The 19,313-nt window shown below is 44.8% G+C and overlaps 1 pseudogene across 1 annotated transcript; it reads left to right on the top strand.

The window, feature by feature from the left end:
* Positions 1–1,706: 1,706 nt before the first annotated feature.
* Positions 1,707–17,520, top strand: LOC309653407 (acyl-CoA wax alcohol acyltransferase 2-like; annotated as a pseudogene). The gene is made up of 7 exons: positions 1,707–1,791; positions 14,274–14,384; positions 14,750–14,820; positions 15,066–15,270; positions 15,498–15,672; positions 16,946–17,147; positions 17,366–17,520. The product of its transcript is annotated as an acyl-CoA wax alcohol acyltransferase 2-like (transcript).
* The last annotated feature ends 1,793 nt before the right edge of the window (positions 17,521–19,313 follow it).

Raw genomic sequence — 19,313 nt, forward strand, 5'->3', positions numbered from 1 at the left:
ATATATATATATATATACACACATATATTACATATATATACATATGTATATATACACACATTCTTTTTCAGATTCTTTTCCATTGTAGGTTGTTACAAGATATTGAGTAGTGTTCCCTGTGCTGTCCAGTAGGTCCTTGTTGATTATCTGTTTTATACATAGTCGTGTGTATCTGTTAATCCTAAACTCCTAAGGGGGACTATTTCTTACCTGCCAGAGCTGTTTCTGTCCCTTGTTTCTCACCTGTGTTCAATGTTTATGGAGCTTTGTTCCCCGATGGGGGATAGTCTCAGAAAGTTTACTCAACAGGAATCTGGATAAGGAGTGGGCTGCCCTTACCCCAAACAAAGAAGTCAGTCTAGCAGGGCAAGAGATCTGGGCCAGCAGGCCTTGCAGTGCTGGGGAAAGTCCCCGTGAGCCCATCCACTTACATTATGTGGCTGCAGAACGGGGCCTGCAAGTAGGTATTAGACAGGAGGAGGGGGATAAGCCTGTGTGTCAATCACGGGGTCAACTAGGTCCTTGGGCCCTGACAGTCACCCTGGATCTGACAGTCGTCCTTCTGTGGCATTTGGCACAAGTCGCCATCCCTGGTCAGAAGCTGATGGCACCTCGTCCGGGCCCCCAGGATTAAGCCCAAACTCCTCATTCCCATGTCCTGACTCGGAGATTGTCTCTGTTGCCCTTTTCAGCCTCCCTTCCCAGCAACCCCTTCACCACCATTCCACCCAAGCAAGTGAGCAGCACCCAACACTCTCCACACATTTCCTGAAGGACTGGATGGGACGAAACTGAAAGCAAGGAAGGTTTGCAGGCCAAGGCGGAGTGCATGGTGGCTGCTTACCAGCGAGGCTCCCCTGTAGAGGCCTCTGAGCCTCAGAGAGGACAATGCTTACGTGGGGCCTCTGTGTCAGAGGAGACACCCAGAATCCAACCGTTTCCCACCATCCTGACTCCCGCCAGTCTGCCCTGAGCCACCGTCATGTCTGCATGGATTATTGCCAAACTTCCTCAAAAGGCTCCTTCTTCTTCCCTGGCCCTTTAAAACCAGAAGGCAATCCTTTCCTTTTTCTGCTCAAAACCCCACACTGACTCCCCATTTCAGTCAGAGGAGAAGGCCAAGGCCTTACACCCTCTGGCCCTGCCAAGCTCTCTGACTTCACCTCCTCAGCTCCTCTCACTCACTCCGCTCCAGGCTTCTGCTCCTCCGCGCCCCACCTGTGACCTCCTCTTCTCCAATCACGTTGTCACCGAAAGACCATAGACAGCTGGGGCTCATAAACCAAAATGTAGGCTCGGGGTGCCATGTGTGCCCTGGGCTCCTCCCTGTCCCCTCTCACCCCATCCACACTGGCTCTGGAGACCTCTCAGCAACCCCACCCTCACCTCCACTCACTTCCCACACCAGAGCTCCATCTACCCTTCTCTGCACAAGTGCGCAAGAGGGTGTCACAATCACAGCCTAGGCCATTCCGCCATTCCCAAGTGGGTTAAGTGCAGGTAGGTAGATGGCTGGAAGGAACTGGACAAGCAGACGCAGCATGTAGTCCTGTGGTCCTGTGGTGGGGGGAAGGCAGGTTAGGGGGTGGAGACTAGGCAGGGGCTGAAGAAGAAAGCACAAAGGGAGGAAACCCCACCAGCCCCTGAGCAGTTGGGGCTGGCCAGCCCAATTGCACTTACTGGTAGCCACCAGGATCCTGGGCATAATGCCCTTGCCCTCCAAGAAGGACCTCAAGACTGCCCTGGAGTTCTTTGCTCTTTTCCAGTGGGCCCTCAGCGCCTTGGTTATTGGTGAGTCTTTGGCCTTTGGCAGGGTGACCAAAACTCCTGGTTTGCCTGGGACTGAGGGCTTATAGGGTTTAGCGGGACTCTCGATGCTGAAATCTGGGTTATCTCAGGCAAAGCAGGACAGTTGGCCACCCGGGCCTCTAGCCTGACATGCTTGGGCATGGTCTGCGTGGAATCTGTGAGTGTGCATGTGGGTATGGGTGCCTGCTTGTGCAGGAATGTGTGTGCACGTGTGCATGAGCCAGCCCTGTGGCCAATGTGTGTAGTGAGCCCTCCTGGGTCGTCAGTGGGGCCTGGAGGGCATGTCTGGGGAAGACGAGGAGCAGTTCCACTGAGGCCTGCCAAGGAAATGGGTTTAGCTGCAACCCTGGGGACCTGAGCAGACCATCAGTGTGAGACAGTTGTCCTGGTGGCAGAGGGAGCTCTGAAAACCTCTTGTCCAAAAGAATTCATCCATTTACCCATACATTTTCCCCTCTATCCACACCACAAATGCTTTGCGGAAGTTCCTTAGATGCTGGCTATGGTACTGTAGGTGCTGAAGCAAACCAACCCTATGGGGGGGGGCCTGGAACAAAATTCTCATTTTTTAAGTGGTTTAGGTGAGTACTTGTCTGGAGACAGGGTCATGAACTAAATGAATCTGGAAGATATCTGGGAAGGAAGAATGCAGGTGGGCCCTGGGAGCCTGGGACTTGCCAGTCAATAGGGAGAGTGGGCTGGAGAACAGGGATTGGGGGCCCAGATACCTGCCTAGGTTGGGTATCAGGATGTCTGAATGCTAAAAAGAGCAGTGTTAACCTAGGAATTATGGGCAATCAGAGCTGAAAGAAACCAGGAGAAAGGAATCCATATGTACCAGCTACTTACCTTGTGCCAGGCATTTTCATACCTATGGTTTCATTTTAGCCTCCTGCCAACCTTATGAGGTAGAAGCTATTATTATGCATAATAATACACACTGATAACTACACACATACATAATGATAACTTGCACTCATATAGTATTAGCTAACACCTATTGCACTTTTTTTTCATGCCACTGTTCTAAGCACCTGACATGCCTAATCATCTCCATCGTACAGATGAGGAAGTTGAAGTACATGCAGTATAAGTGGGCCATCCAAGATCTCACAGCTAACAAGTGGAGGAGCTGGCCTGGGAGCTGAATCCACAAGGGCTTGATTCTGACCTATGAGCTCCTGTCCCTAGCTCCTGCATCTCCTTACTTACTGCTGTTTGGGAGGCTGGGTGTGGACGTGGCCCTAGAGTGCATGTTAGGCCAGAGAGGAAGGAGGAAGCCAGGCCTTCTGCGTATATAAACATTCTCAACTGAACGGGGAAAAAGATCAGCTCCGAATGGCCTCTTGCTGAGGACCAGGGCCCCAGCTGGTCCTCTGCTCTTTCTCTCCATGCAGCCCAGGCCTTGGGGCCCTCTCCTCAGTGAGAGCTGAGTCCCCTTTCTTGAGTTCTTGTCCTATCTTCACAGACTTGCCTCATTACCACCGCCTCCCCTCACTGCCACCATGTTACCATGAGAGAGCAGAGTCCCTAAGGCCTAGGAGCTGACACTGCGTTGAGGGAGAAGTATGACCATTATGAACGGCCACCACAGGCCAGGCCCACCTCGGGGGATGGAGCTTTTACACTGGTAGTTCCCCTTCCTCAGTCTTGTCCAGAATGTTGCTCCTCAGAGGTAACCACTGTTAACAGTTTGTGTGTATGTAGCCAGAGATTATGGATATAAAAATATATATATTTCACCACATGCATGTGTGTGCATGAACATACACATATAGCTGAGGGGCAGAAAAATATGGATGTTAAAAACACAGTCTTTGAGCCAGACTGCCAGTGTTCAAATCCCAGCTCTACTCCTTACTATCTGTGTTCCTTTAGCAGGTTATTGATTTTCTCTGAGTCTTGTTTTCTTCATTTGTAAGAAGAGCGTGTGAGAGTGTATTAATTGGCCTGGCCATTGTACGCTGTGGTAACCAAGTAACGTGGAGAACTCAGCGGCTTAACTCAATAAATGCTTATTTCCTGTTCACGTTAAACAACCAACACAGGATGGTAGGAATCTCTGCTTTCCGTGGACACAAACGTTCAGGCTGATGGAGGCCTCACCAAACTGTGATGCTGCAAAATGTGGCTTCACAGATGACCACCAAGTTGGCAGGAAAGAGAACAGAGGTCTCATGCACACTCCTTTCTGCCACCACCAGAATGGCAGGTGTAAACAACAATGAACCTTATTGTGAACTTCGTTAATTATGAGGTTGAGATCTTTTCATGTATTTATCAGCAATTAGTATTTCTTTTTCTGTTAAGGGCCCATTCATGACTTTTGTCCATTTTTCTATTAAATTTGAGTTGACTCTTAGAGGACAAATAAGAAATAAATGAAGAAGGAAGAATGTTCAAGGTAGAGACTGGGCAACAGCTGAGAAGGCTGGGATGAGGGGAGAGCATAAAGCATTCAAGAAGTAACCAGTGGTTAAGTGGGGTGAGGGGGTAAGAGGCACAGAACTGACACTCAATACATAGTGAATGAAAGAATGAATGAATGAATGAACGGGAGAAAGAAGACAGAGGAGACTGGCAAAAAAGGCAGGGGACAGATTGTGTAGGGCATTGTCAACCATGGAAAAGTGTTTGGACTTTTTCCATGTGGAGCCATGACTGGGTTGGGCAAAGGGCAATGGCATCAGATTGGTGTTTTTGAGAGATCACTACAGTTAATTCTGGGTAGCCAACTGATTATAGGACGAAGCTTTTGCTCTAGTTCAGGTCAGAGATTGTGGTGATTTCAGCCAGCTCAGAAGTAATTGTGAAGGGGAGAAGAGCAGAGATTCAAGAAATTCGAGTAGAATTAGAAGGACTTGATGATCAGAAGATGTGGGAGAGAGAAAGAAGGGAGGCGAGACTGAGGGTTCAGGTGCTGGAGCCCAGTATCCTCCTGTTACAGTTTGGTCTCATGCACCACTGTCACCTCCAGGGCCCGTGAGACACCTTGGGTGCACAACTTAAGAAGGTATTCATTTTCAGGGTTGTACAAGGGTTGGATCAGTAATTGTCTGACCCTGAGAGTGAATGTCTCCTTGAATTTTGTGCCCTAGGCACCTTGCTCTCTTCACCTTAGTCCTGGCCCTGCTCACTTCTTTCCTTTGTTGGATTTCTTTACCTGAATCCCATGCCATCCTGCCTTGCTTTACTCCCTCATTTTGGTGAGCACATCCTCCAGTCGTTTCCTGAGAAAGGAACGTGGGAGACAAACCCTCTGGGACTATATATCCGAGATTGTCTTTATTCTCTATTCATACTTGAGTTAAAAATTTGGATGCATATAGAATATCTTAGCTATGTGCAGTGTAAGTATCTGAGTCTAGTGTCTCTTTGGTTCAGTTTTTCAGAGAATTATCCTCCCATCGCCCAGCTGTGTAGCGGAGGGAAAGGGGTCTGGGGTTTTAATTACTTCTTTTATTTATTTTATTTATTTATTTATTTTTTTCTAAACATCTTCATTAGAGTATAATTGCTTTACAATGGTGTGTTAGTTTCTGCTTTATAACAAAGTGAATCAGTTATACATATACATATGTTCCCATATTCTTCCTTCTTGCGTCTCCCTCCCTCCCACCCTCCCTATCCCACCCCTCTAGGTGGTCACAAAGCACCGAGATGATCTCGCTGTGCTATGCGGCTGCTTCCCACTAGCTATCTATTTTACATTTGGTAGTGTATATATGTCCATGCCACTCTTTCACCCTGTCATATCTTACTCTTCCCCCTACTCATATCCTCAAGTCCATTCTCTACTAGGTCTTTGTCTTTATTCCCATTTTGCCATTAGGTTCTTCATGACCTTTTTTTTCCCCTTAGATTCCATATATATGTGTTAGCATACTGTATGTGTTTTTCTCTTTCTGACTTACTTCACTCTGTATGACACACTCTAATTCCATCCACCTCACTACAAATACCTCCATTTCATTTCCTTTTATGGCTGAGTAATATTCCATTGTATATATGTGCCACATCTTCTTTATCCATTCATCTGTCGATGGACATTTAGGTTGCTTCCATGTCCTGGCTGTTGTAAATAGAGCTGCCATGAACATTTTGGTACATGACTCTTTTTGAATTATGGTTTCTCAGGGTATATGTCCAGTAGTGGGATTGCTGGGTCATATGGTAGTTCTATTTTTAGTTTTTTAAGGAACGTTCATACTGTTCTCCATAGTGGCTGTATCAATTTACATTCCCACCAACAATGCAAGAGTGTTCCCTTTTTTCCACACCCTCTCCAGCATTTATTGTTTCTAGATTTTTTGATGATGGCCATTCTGACCGGTGTGAGATGATATCTCATTGTAGTTTTGATTTGCATTTCTCTAATGATTAATGATGTTGAGCATTCTTTCATGTGTCTATTGCCAATCTGTATATCTTCTTTGGAGAAATGCCTATTTAGGTCTTCTGCTTATTTTTGGATTGGGTTTTTTGTTTTTTTTTTTTATTGAGCTGCATGAGCTGCTTGTAAATTTTGGAGATTAATCCTTTGTCAGTTGCTTCATTTGTAAATATTTTCTCCCATTCTGAGGGTTGTCTTTTGGTCTTGTTTAGGTATCCTTTGCTGTGCAAAAGCTTTTAAGTTTCATTAGGTCCCATTTGTTTATTTGTGTTTTTATTTCCATTTCTCTAGGAGCTGGGTTCAAAAGGATCTTGCTGTGATTTATGTCATAGAGTGTTCTGCCTATGTTTTCCTCTAAGAGTTTGATAGTGTCTGGCCTTACACTTAGGTCTTTAATCCATTTTGAGTTTATTTTTGTGCATGGTATCAGGGAGTGTTCTAATTTCATACTTTTACATGTACCTGTCCAGTTTTCCCAGCACCACTTATTGAAGAGGCTGTCTTTTCTCCACTGTATATGCTTGCCTCCTTTATCAAAGATAAGGTGACCATATGTGTATGGGTTTATCTCTGGGCTTTCTATCCTGTATCATTGATCTATGTTTCTGTTTTTGTGCCAATACCAAACTGTCTGGATTACTGTAGCTATGTTTTATAGTCTGAAGTCAGGGAGCCTGATTCCTCCAGCTCCATTTATCGTTCTCAAGATTGCTTTGGCTATTCGGGGTCTTTTGTGTTTCCATACAAATTGTGAAATTTTTTGTTCTACTTCTGTGAAAAATGCCAGTGGTAGTTTGATAGGGATTGCATTGAATCTGTAGATTGCTTTGGGTAGTAGAGTCATTTTCACTATGTCGATTCTCCCAATCCAAGAACATGGTATATCTCTCCATCTATTTGTATCACCTTTAATTTCTTTCATCAGTGTCTTATAATTTTCTGCATACAGGTCTTTTGTCTCCTAAGGTAGGTTTATTCCTAGATATTTTATTCTTTTTGTTGCAGTGGTAAATGGGAGTGTTTTCTTAATTTCACTTTCAGATATTTCATCATTAGTGTATAGGAATGCCAGAGATTTCTGTGCATTAATTTTGTATCCTGCTACCTTACCAAATTCATTGATTAGCTCTAGTAGTTTTCTGGTAGCATCTTTAGGATTCTCTATGTATAGCATCATGTCATCTGCAAACAGTGACAGCTTTACTTCTTCTTTCCGATTTGGATTCCTTTTATTTCTTTTTTTTCTCTGATTGCTGTGGCTAACACTTCCAAAACTACGTTGAATAATAGTGGTGAGAGTGAGCAACCTTGTCTTCTTCCTGATCTTAGTGGAAATGGTTTCAGTTTTTCACCATTGAGGACAATGTTGGCTGTGGGTTTGTCATATATGGCCTTTATTATGTTGAGGAAAGTTCCCTCTATGCCTACTTTCTGCAGGGCTTTTATCATAAATGAGTGTTGAATTTTGTCAAAAGCTTTCTAAGAATCTATTGAGATGATCATATGGTTTTTCCCCTTTAATTTGTTAATATGATGTATCACGTTGATTGATTTGCATATAATAAAGAATCCTTGCATTCCTGGAAAAACCCCCATTTGATCATGGTGTATGATCCTTTTAATGTGTTGTTGGATTGTTTGCAAGTATTTTGTTGAGGATTTTTGCATCTATGTTCATCAGTGATATTGGCCTGTAGTTTTCTTCTTTGTGACATCTTTTTCTGGTTTTGGTATCAGGGTGATTGTGGCCTCGTAGAATGAGTTGGAGAGTGTTCCTCCCTCTGCAATATTTTGGAAGAGTTTGAGAAGGATAGGTGTTAGCTCTTCTCTAGTTGTTTGATAGAATTTGCCTGTGAAGCCATGTGGTCCTGGGCTTTTGTTTGTTGGAAGATTTTTAATCACAGTTTCAATTTCAGTGCTTGTGATTGGTCTGTTCATATTTTCTATTTCTTCCTGGTTCAGTCTCGGCAGTTTGTGCATTTCTAAGAATCTGTCCATTTCTTCCAGGTTGTCCATTTTATTGGCAAAGAGTTGCTTGTAGTAATCTCTCATGATCACTTGTATTTCTGCAGTGTCAGTAATAACTTCTCCTTTTTCATTTCTAATTCTATTGATTTGAGTCTTCTTTCTTTTTCTCCTGATGAGTCTGGCTAATGGTTTATCAATTCTGTTTATTTTCTCAAAGAACAAGCTTTTAGTTTTATTGATCTTTGCTATTGTCTCCTTCATGTCTTTTTCATTTATTTCTGATCTGATCTTTATGATTTCTTTCCTTCTGCTAGCTTTGGGGATTTTTTGTTCTTCTTTCTCTAATTGCTTTAGGTGCAAGGTTAGGTTTTTTATTCGAGATGTTTCCTGTTTCATGATGTAGGCTTGTATTGCTATAAACTTCCCTCTTAGAACTGCTTTTGTTGCATCCCATAGGTTTTGGGTCGTCATGTCTCCATTGTCATTTGTTTCTAGGTATTTTTTGATTTCCCCTTTGATTTCTTCAGTGATCACTTCGTCATTAATAGTGTATTGTGTAGTCTCCATGTGTTTGTATTTTTTACAGATCTTTTCCTATAATTGTTATCTACTCTCATAGTGTTGTGGTCGGAAAAGATACTTGATATGATTTCAATTTTCTTAAATTTACCAAGGCTTGATTTGTGACCCAAGATATGATGTATCCTGGAGAATGTTGCATGAGAACTTGAGAAAAATGTGTATTCTGTTGTTTTTGGGTGGACTGTCCTATAAATATCAATTAAGTCCATCTTGTTTAATGTATCATTTAGAGCTTGTGTTTCCTTATTTATTTTCATTTTGGATGATCTGTCCATTGGTGAAAGTGGGGTGTTAAAGTCCCATACTATGATTGTGTTACTGTCGATTTCCCCTTTTATGGCTGGTAGTATTTGCCTTATGTATTGAGGTGCTCCTATGTTGGGTGCATAAATATTTACAATTGTTATACCTTCCACTTGGATTGATCCCTTGATCATTATATAGTGTCCCTCTTTGTCTCCTGTAATTGTCTTTATTTTAAATTCTATTTTGTCTGATATGTGAATTGCTACTCCATCTTTCTTTTGATTTCCATTTGCATGGAATATCTTTTTCCATCCCCTCACTTTCAGTCTGTATGTGTCTCTAGGTCTGAAGTGCATCTCTTGTAGACAGCATATACATGGGTCTTGTTTTTGTATCCATTCAGCCAGTCTGTGTCTTTTGGTGGGAGCATTTAATCCATTTACATTTAAGGTAATTATCATTATGTATGTTCCTATTCCCATTTTCTTAAATGTTTTGGGTTTGTTATTTCAGGTGTTTTCCTTCTCTTGTATTTCTTGCCTAGAGAAGTTCCTTTAGCATTTGTTGTAAGGCTGATTTGGTGGTGCTGAAGTCTCTCAGCTTTTGTTTGTGTGTAAACGTTTTAATTTCTCCATCAAATCTGAATGAGATCCTTGCTGGTTAGAGTAATATTGTTGTAGGTTTTTCTCCTTCCTCACTTTAAGTATATCCTGCCAGTCTCTTCTGGCTTGCAGAGTTTCTGCTGAAAGATCAGCTGTTAACTTTATGGGGATTCCCTTGTGTGTTATTTGTTGTTTTTCCCTTGCTGCTTTTAATATGTTTTCTTTATATTTAATTTTTGATAGTTTGATTAATATGTGTCTTGGCATGTTTCTCCTTGGATTTATCCTGTATTGGAGTCTCTGTGCTTCCTGGACTTGATTAGCTATTTCCTTTCCCATATTAGGGAAGTTTTCAAGGATAATCTCTTCAAATATTTTCTCAGTCCCTTTCTTTTTCTCTTCTTCTTCTGGGACCCCTATAATTCGAATGTTGGTGCATTTAATGTTGTCCCAATGGTCTCTGAGACTGTCCTCAGTTCTTTTCATTCTTGTTTCTTTATTGTGCTCTGCAGTAGTTATTTCCACTATTTTATCTTCCAGGTCACTTATCCATTCTTCGGTGTCAGTTATTCTGCTATTGATCCCATCTAGAGTATTTTTAATTTCATTTATTGTGTTTTTCATCATTGCTTGGTTCTTGTTTAGTTCTTCTACGTCCTTGTTAAATGTTTCTTGCATTTTGTCTATTCTATTTCCAAGATTTTGATACATCTTTACTATCATTATTCTGAATTCTTTTTCAGGTAGACTGCCTATTTCCTCTTCATTTGTTAGGTCTGGTGTGTTTTCACCCTGCTCCTTCATCTGCTGTGTGTTTTTCTGTCTTCTCATTTTGCTTATCTTACTTTGTTTGGGGTCTCCTTTTCGCAGACTGCTGGTTCGTAGTTCCTGTTGTTTTTGGTATCTGTCCCCAGTGGCTAAGGTAGGTTCAGTGAATTGTGTAGGCTTCCTGGTGGAGGGGACTAGTGCCTGTGTTCTGGTGGATGAGGCTGGATCTTGTCTTTCTGGTAGGCACGTCCACGTCTGGTGTTGTGTTTTGGGGTGTCTGTGGCCTTATTACTATTTTAGGCAGCCTCTCTGCTAATGGATGGGTCTGTGTTCCTGTCTTGCTAGTTGTTTGACATAGGGTGTCCAGCACTGTAGCTTGCTGGTCATTGAGTGAAGCTTGGTCTTGATGTTGAGATTGAGATCTCTGAGAGATTCTCGCCATTTGGTATTACGTGGATATGGGAGGTCTCTTGTGGACCAGTGTCCTGAAGTTGGCTCTCCCACCTCAGAGACACAGCCCTGATGTCTGGCTGGAGCACCAAGAGCCTTTCATCCACACGGCTCAGAATTAAAGGGAGAAAAAATAGAAAGAAAGAAAGAAAGAGGATAAAATAAAATAAAATAAAATAAAGTTCTTATAATAAAATTTAAGAAAAAATTATGAAGTAAATATTTATTAAGAAAATTTTTTTTTTATTTTTTAAAAATAAATTTATTTTTTATAGTAAAAAATAAGAAAAAATTATTAAGAAAGAAATTTATTAAGAAAAAAAAATTTTAATTTTTTATAATAAAAAATATGAAAAAGCTTTTAAGAAAAAATTTTTTTAAATAGAAAATAAGGAAAAAATTATTAAGAAAACATTTATTAATTAAAAAATATAAATAAAAAAATAAAAAATAATAAAAAAGGGACGACTGAACCCTAGGACAAATGCTGAAAGCAAAGCTATACAGACAAGATCTCACCCAGAAGCATATACATATACACTCACAAATAAAGGAAAAGGGGAAAAATTAATATATCCTGCTCCCTAAGTTCACCTCCTGAATTTGGGATGATTCATTGTCTATTCAGGTATCCAACAGATGCAGGTACATCAAGTTGTTTGTGGAGCTTTAATCTGCTGCTTCCGAAGCTGCTGGGAGAAATTTCCCTTTCTCTTCTTTTTTCGCACAGCTCCCGGGGTTCAGCTTTGGATTTGGACCCGTCTCTGCGTGTAGGTCGTCTGAGGGCGTCTGTTCTTGGCTCACACAGAACAGGGTTAAAGGAGCAGCTGCTTCGGGAGCTCTGGCTCACTCAGGCCTGGGGGAGGGAGGGGTATGGATGCGGGGTGAGCCTGCGGCCACAGAGGCCAGCATGACGTTGCAGTAGCCTGAGGCACACCGTGCATTCTCCCGGGGAAGCTGTCCCTGAATCATGGGACCCTGGCAGTGGCGGGCTGCAAAGGCTCCCGGGAGGGGTGGTGTGGATAGTGACCTATGCTAGCACACAGGCTTCTTGGTGACAGCAGCAGCAGACTTAGCATCTCATGCCTGTCTCTGGGGTCCGCGCTGACAGCCGCAGCTCATGCCTATCTCTGGAGCTCGTTTAGGCGACGATCTGAATCCCCTCTCCTTGCGCACCATGAAAAAAAGAGTCAAGAAAAAGTCTCTTGCCTCTTCGGCAGCTTCAGAATTTTTCCCGGACTCTCTCCCGGCTAGCTGTGGTACGCTAACCCCTTCAGGCTGTGTTCACGCCGCCAAACCCAGTCCTCTCTCTGCGATCAGACCGAAGCCCAAGCCTCAGTTCCCAGCCCCCGCCCACCCCGGCAGGTGAGCAGACAAGCCTCTCGGACTGATGAGTGCTGCTCGGCACCGAGCCTCTGTGCAGGAATCTCTCCGCTTTGCCCTCCACACTCCTGTGGCTGTGCTCTCCTCCATGGCTCCGAAGCTTCCCCCCTCTGCCACCCTCAGTCTCTGCCCACGAAGGGGCTTCCTAGTGTGTGGAAACCTTTCCTCCTTCACAGCTCCCTCCCACTAGTGCAGGTCCTGTCCCTAGTCTTTTGTCTCTGTTATTTCTTTTATCTTTTGCCCTACCCAAGTACGTGGGGAGTTTCTTGCCTTTTGGGAGGTCTGACGTCTTCTGCCAGCGTTCAGTGGGTGTTCTGTAGGAGCAGTTCCACGTGTAGATGTATTTCTAATGTATCTGTGGGAAGGAAAGTGATCTCCGCATCTTACTCTTCCACCATCTTGCCCAGACCCACTGGGGAAGGGCATTAAGTCTTTAGGGTGAGTCAGGTGCCATGCAGAGCTCTCAATGGCAGAATCAAGGCTTGTGTGATCTACAATACAAACGCCTATAAAAAAGAATGAGATCTTGCATTTGCAACAAATATGGGTGAATCTAGAGGTTATTATTATGCTCAACTGAAATATGTCAGATGGGGAAATACAGATAACATATGATTTCTCTTATATGTGGAATCTTACAAGGTTTTGTATTATCTGTTGTGCACCTGGCTCAAAACAAAAAGCGAGCCAGAACAAAAAGTCAAGGAACGCTGAGAGTCGAGGGAGGAGACGCTCTCACAGGCATACTTCTGATGAGAGAGATAAAAACTACGACTCCCATAAGGCTGTGGGGCCCTGGGACCTGACTCCCAGCGTCCTCTGCGAGGTTCAAGAGAGTCTAGGTGGTAGACCCATCATGTCGGTTCAGAATGGCCGCTAAAGCCGTGCAGAACTGGCCCTGCAGGATGGCAGCCTCTGAGGAGGAGCCTGAGGCCTTGACGGAGCTGCTGGACATTGCGCGCCACCTGGAAAATTTGCCTGTGAGTGAGTGGCCTTAACTACTTCTTTGATAGACTTTCAATCAAGCCCTGTGCCCCACATCTGCTTTTTGTGACACCTGGTTGTTCCAAATTCTGAGTATTTCCTAGATTCTCCAGCAGAAACAGTCTTGCTCTTGTGGGCATACCCCATGCAGGTAACTACATTTCAACTTTCTGGTTCTCAGTTAATCCCTCTTCTGTCCACTGTCCAGCATGCAAACATTTTGTTGATAGCTCTCACCCACTGTTGACGTCTCTATGATTCCCTTTTTCCTTGCAGAATCTCTATCTTTTAATACATCCTTGTGGTAATTTTCATGAAGCTGCAGCAAGGAGTCATGATAAAAATGTGTGTTTATTCTGCCACATTCAATTAGGAGTATTTTCTGTCTTTTCTAAACTTTCTTTTGACCCACTTTCTCTCACACAGTCTTATTCACATCTGTTTTAAAAACTGAGTCCTGTAAGAATCCTGAACATGGCTCCCTGTGACTCATCTCCATGAAGTCTGTCCTAACTACTCTAACCTACATTGTTCCTGTCTTGTTGGAGCTTAACATAGTCCATACCTTATTCTAGCCCAGCGTGGGTTCTCCTTTGTTTCTTGTTTGCCAACTCGTGTGCTCCAAACCTGGCTGAAGTTGAGTGTCCTCTTTCTCTGGTATTCCCTCCACTGATGCCTCGCAGAGATGTGGAGAGGGAAATGTGAGTTGGAGGAAGACTATTCCTGGCTCTGTCTTTCCAGGACTCCCAACCTCTGGTGGCCAAATCAGTGTGACCCACCACTGGCTCCCTGTCATTGAATGCAGCCCAGAGTGGTGCTGGAGCAGGTCCAGGCGGGAGAGGGCTAACTGCATGGAGCAAAGTGGGGGAGGAAAACACCTTGCCTTCTAGACCTAAAACAGGTTCCCAAGACCAGAGCGGGGATGCTGGTGCCACAGGCACACAGGCCATGTGCTGGGTGAGGAGGTAAGAGTGTTGCATGAGCCGGGTTGATGGTGTGTGTGACCTTGGGTTGGACAGAGCCCCAGAGGGCGGGCAAGTGTGAGAGACTGTTCACAGTTCCTTGACTGTGGTCTGGGCTTCCTCCAGTAAGCAGTGTGATCCTTGTCAACCTCTACCTGGTAGTGTTCACACCATACTGGCCTGTCACTGTGCTCATGCTCACCTGGCTGGCTTTTGACTGGAAAACCCCTGAGCGAGGTGAGAGCCCTGCGAGGGCTGTATTGCCACCCACCACACGATCTTTCTTTTTCTTCTTATACTGTGGTCAATTCCGGGCAGCCCTTCAGCCTGACTTTGTTTGGGCTGGAGAAGATAAGGGACGGAGTCTTTTCAAGGTGCCAGTGAGACCCAGATAGGAACTGAAGTAGGCTAGGGGAGGGGTGGCTAGTACAGCAGAGAGCTAGGCCTGTCCTAAATTGGCCCAGATGTTCATTCCTAGCCTAGGTGTTACTTAAGAGGGCAGGAAACAACAGGGGGTGAGGGCACCCTGAGGCAGGCCTTAAAGGGCTCTGAAGAAGACAAGGGAGGTGTCCCAAGCTCAGCAACACTGGCTCTGTTTTCAGGAGGCTGCCGGTTTACCTGCGTAAGACACTGGTGCGTGTGGAAACAGTACTGTGATTACTTCTCACTCAAGGTGAAGAGCTGCAGATCTCCACTTTGGCCCCAGGCCCAGTCCCAACTCCAGTGGCAGCGGCTGGGCCAGGGTGGGGGTCATGGGCATCATTCACATTGAGTTTCATGTGGATGACGCTCCCTGGAGCTGTGTGTTACCCTACCTGCATGGCCAGCCAGACACGACAGCTGTTTCCTTTCTAGGTCTCTGGCCAGAAGAGGCTATACCCCTGGCTATACCCCTCTTGACTCTATGTTTCTCCAAAGCTTTTGAAGACTTACGATCTCGCCCCCAGCTTCAACTACATACTCCCCTGCCATCCTCATGAGCTCATGTCCCACTCATGCTTTGCCCACTTTGCCATAGAGAAGTCAGGCTTCTCCAAGATCTTTCCTGGCATGACTCCTTATATCCTCACACTGGAGACCTTTTTCTGGGGGCCTTTCCTCAGAGAATATGTCATGTCTACAGGTGAGTTGGCTCCTAGGATGTAAAGCCAAAGAAGTAAATGGCTCCCCGAGAAAGAGGTGTTGGGTGAATGGGTGAGAACAAGGCCAATTCTGTGATTCCCCTCTGGTCTGAAAAGCTATCATAGGTTCAACTGCCTTATGTGAGACTCTCTCTTCCTTTGAAGAGATAAGGAAGAAAGTTAGGAGGTTTGGGAGGTCACTAATTATCTTTTTTTTTCTGCCTTCCAGGGCCCTGGTCTGTGAGCCAGTCCTCCATGGACTTCCTGTTTACCCATAGAGGCACAAACAACATGCTGATTGTGGTGGTCAGTGGCCTGGCTGAGTGCAGATACAGCCTGCCAGGATCTATCACCTTGGTCTTGAAGAACCGCAGTGGCTTTGTACACACAGCCCTTCAGCATGGGTAAGGACACTTCTGGTCCAGACTGGAGAGAGGGATTCCAAAAGCCAAGTGGGGAAGGAGGAAGAGGTTTTGAGGAAGTGATATATAAAGAGGGAGGGGGAAAGCCACTTCTGTGGTGGAGTAGAGCCTGGGTCAGGTTCTAGAGGCATTTCTGCTTCTGAAGAAAGGCCAGCAGGCCAACCCGGAACCTGATCTGCCTCAGACTAGCATCTCATCTGGGGCAGTCCCTTCTTGAAAAGTGACTGGCTGCAACCCTATCTCAGAGAAAACCAAAATTACCGTGTGAGCTAAAGGGAAGAAACTGAAAAGAAATGGCCCTTGGGTCTTTTTTTTTTTTTAACATCTTTAATGGAGTATAATTGCATTACAATGGTGTGTTAGTTTCTGCTTTATAACAAAGTGAATCAGTTATACATATACATATATTCCCATATCTCTTCCCTCTTCCCTCCCTCCCACCCTCCCTATCCTACTCCTCTAGGTGGTCACAAACCACCAAGCTGATCTCCCTGTGCTATGCGGCTGCTTCCCACTAGCTATCTATTTTACGTTTGGTAGTCTATATATGTCCATGCCACTCTCTCACTTTGTCACAGCTTACCCTTCCCCTTCCCCATATCCTCAAGTCCATTCTCTAGTAGGTCTGTGTCTTTATTCCCATCTTGCCCCTAGGTTCTTCATGACCTTTTTTTTTTTTCTTCTTAGATTCCATATATATGTATACGACCCAGCAATCCCACTACTGGACATATACCCTGAGAAAACCATAATTCAAAAAGAGTCATGTACCAAAATGTTCATTGCAGCTCTATTTACAATAACCAGGACATGGAAGCAACCTAAGTGTCCATCAATAGATGAATTGATAAAGAAGATGTGACACATATATACAATGGAATATTACTCAGCCATAAAAAGAAACGAAGTTGAGTTATTTGTAGTGAGATGGATGGATGTAGAGTCTGTCATACAGAGTGAAGTAAGTCAGAAAGAGAAAAACAAAGGCCCTTGGGTCTTAGCTTCCAGTGTTTCAGACCTTGTGGGTTTACAGGAGGGTCTGGGACTCGCTTCCCTTAGCTTGCTGCTACTTTGCCCCCAGAGGCAGCTTGGGGTAGACCACGAGGCCCTACCACTTAGCCTGGACCTGGGCCCAGCTGGGTTAGGGGCTGAGCAGCTTACAGGGAGAACCAGGGACCACTGGTGGTCAGCGTGTCTGGCTTTCAGCAGGGTCCCTACCTTTCTGGCCATCAGAGAACATGTTTTTCCTCTTCAAGGTGGCTCTAATCCCTGCCTATGCCTTTGGGGAGACAGAACTCTACAATCAGCAGATTTTCACTCCTGGGGTCTTTGTTAATCACTTCCAAAAGTGATTCCAGAGTATGGTACACATCTACCCTTGTGTTTCCTACACAAGAGAGAACTTTTGGGGAACTCCTGGGGCCTTCTGCCCTACGATCGGCGTGTAACCACCATTGGTGAGTTGGCCCTTCTGCTGGCAGCCTCATCTGGGACACAGGATCCAGTTCCAAGGCTGGACCTTGGCTCTGGCCATGTCCAGAGGCAGAGAAGCTGGCCAGGATGAGCGCAGGGGTGGGGGAAGTGTGGGGAGAACCCGGGCTTGAGGACTGAGGCCTATTCTGAGGAACGAGTCATTCTGATGCTTTCCCTTTCCCTTCTCCGTCTCCCCTGGCAGTCAGGAAGCCTCTACCACTGCCCAAGATTGAGAACCTGAGCAAGGAGATTGTGACAAAATACCACGTGGTCTATATCTATGCCCTGTACAAACTGTTTGACAAACAGAAGACCAAGTTTGGCTTCTCAGAGACCCAAGAGCTGGTGATAACTTGACAGACATCTCCCCAAGTTCTCTCAGCCTGGTTGGAAGGAGTGAAACAGGTGAACAGGAGGACCAAAGTCAGCCATGAGACTCCTGCTCCTGATTCGGCCAGTCCTCACCATGACAAGAGTGTGTGTGGGTGCCTGTTTGGCTGTTTTCTGGATCCCTCTTTCTCCTTCATTTCTCTCCTTCTAGCTCTTATCTGCCTTTTCCTCGGGGTTACAAGGAGATGGCCCCAAAGTCAGGGAAGGCCCTAAGGGAGAGGGGTCCTGAAAGCTCCCTCACACATGCCCACTCAGCATCAACACTGAGGAAAACAAGGTACAGAACAAAAAGCCCACCTTCTGATACTGTCTGTGCCCCACGTAGCCTGTTCTGAGGGCCTAATATCCCTGCACTTGTCTCTTCTTCTCCAGCTCTTAAGCAGCCCCATCTTCTGTCATCAAGGTTCCTCCAGGACTGGCAGCCTTGAGATCCAGTAGGCTCTGAGTTTAGTCCCCTCCACCTTCATGCCCTGTGACTTGCATCAGTCTTCTCTGAGCCTGTTTCCTCATCTGTAAAATAAGACAAATAGTCCCTCCCCTGCTTACCCCAAAGGCTGGTGGGATAATGATATCAAATGTGATTGAACTTTGTAAACTGGAGAGATACACAAAATTATTCTCCTCCAACCATTTTGCCCACTTCCTGTCCCTGAGCAAGCAATGCCCTAAATTTCATGGCATCTCAATGTTTAAAAGAAAGTTTATCCAATTAAAAAAACATTCTAATCTATTTTTATTTTTTAAAGTTTGTCTTTTTATTTTATTTTTTGGCTGCACAGCACATGGGATCTTAGTTCCCCAACCAGGATTGAACCCGCACCCTCTGCATTGGAAACATAGAGAATTAACCACTGAACTGCCAAGGAAATCCCTAATCTATTTTTTTAAAAAGAAAGTTTACAGTGTAGGATCTTGTCAACAGTTCTTTGAAAGTTTAAGTAACCTTTCTAGTTGGGTGACCTTGGGGGAGCTACTTAAACTCTTTAATGTTGGTCTCCTCATCTGCAAATTGGGATGATACATCATGGGGAACTGGAGGCTGGATCTACCAAAGCTGTTTTGGGCTGAGGCCTGAAGAATGTTATAGATGCTATGGTCTCAAGCTGAGGGTGACTCCCTGCTGTGTCATTGCCTCAGGACAATGTTCCTTTGTGCAGGAACTCTAGCCTATCAGACATGCAGTTACAGGAAAAGACCTAGGTGATAGGGATGGGTGCATGTGAGCTGGGGCACAGAGAGGATGTGGGATGTTCTGACAGGAAATTCAGACCACCTTCCTCCTGCTGCCCCTTCTGAAATGGGTGCCTTGGTCCTTCCCCAAGTTCATGTGTGGTGTCAAAGAAACACCTAGTACGAATTCCCTCGTGGTCCAGTGGTTAGGATTCTGGGCTTTCCCTGCTGAGGGCACAGGTTCAATCCTGGTCGGGGAACTACGATTCCCCAAGCCATAAGGCATGGCCAACCGCCAGAGCCACCACCAGAACAACAACAGCAAAAAAAAAAAAAGAAGAAGAAGAACCTAGCGTGTAGGAAGTGCTTAAGCCGATCTTAAGAACAAGGGGAAAAAGCTTTATTTGCAAAGAACAAACCATTAATTTACACAAACTTACATCCCAGTTTATATACATTATGTATAGCTTATATACACAGTATCTCTCACTGAATGCTGACTCCTAAAGAAGCACTGGGCCTGCTTCAGGCCATTCTCACCACAAAGCCCACCCCCGACCCCAGCTAGAAGCTTTTAGACTAAAGAAATG

Source organism: Balaenoptera physalus, assembly GCF_965194825.1.
Source record: "Balaenoptera physalus genome assembly, chromosome: Y".
NCBI lineage: Eukaryota > Metazoa > Chordata > Mammalia > Artiodactyla > Balaenopteridae > Balaenoptera > Balaenoptera physalus.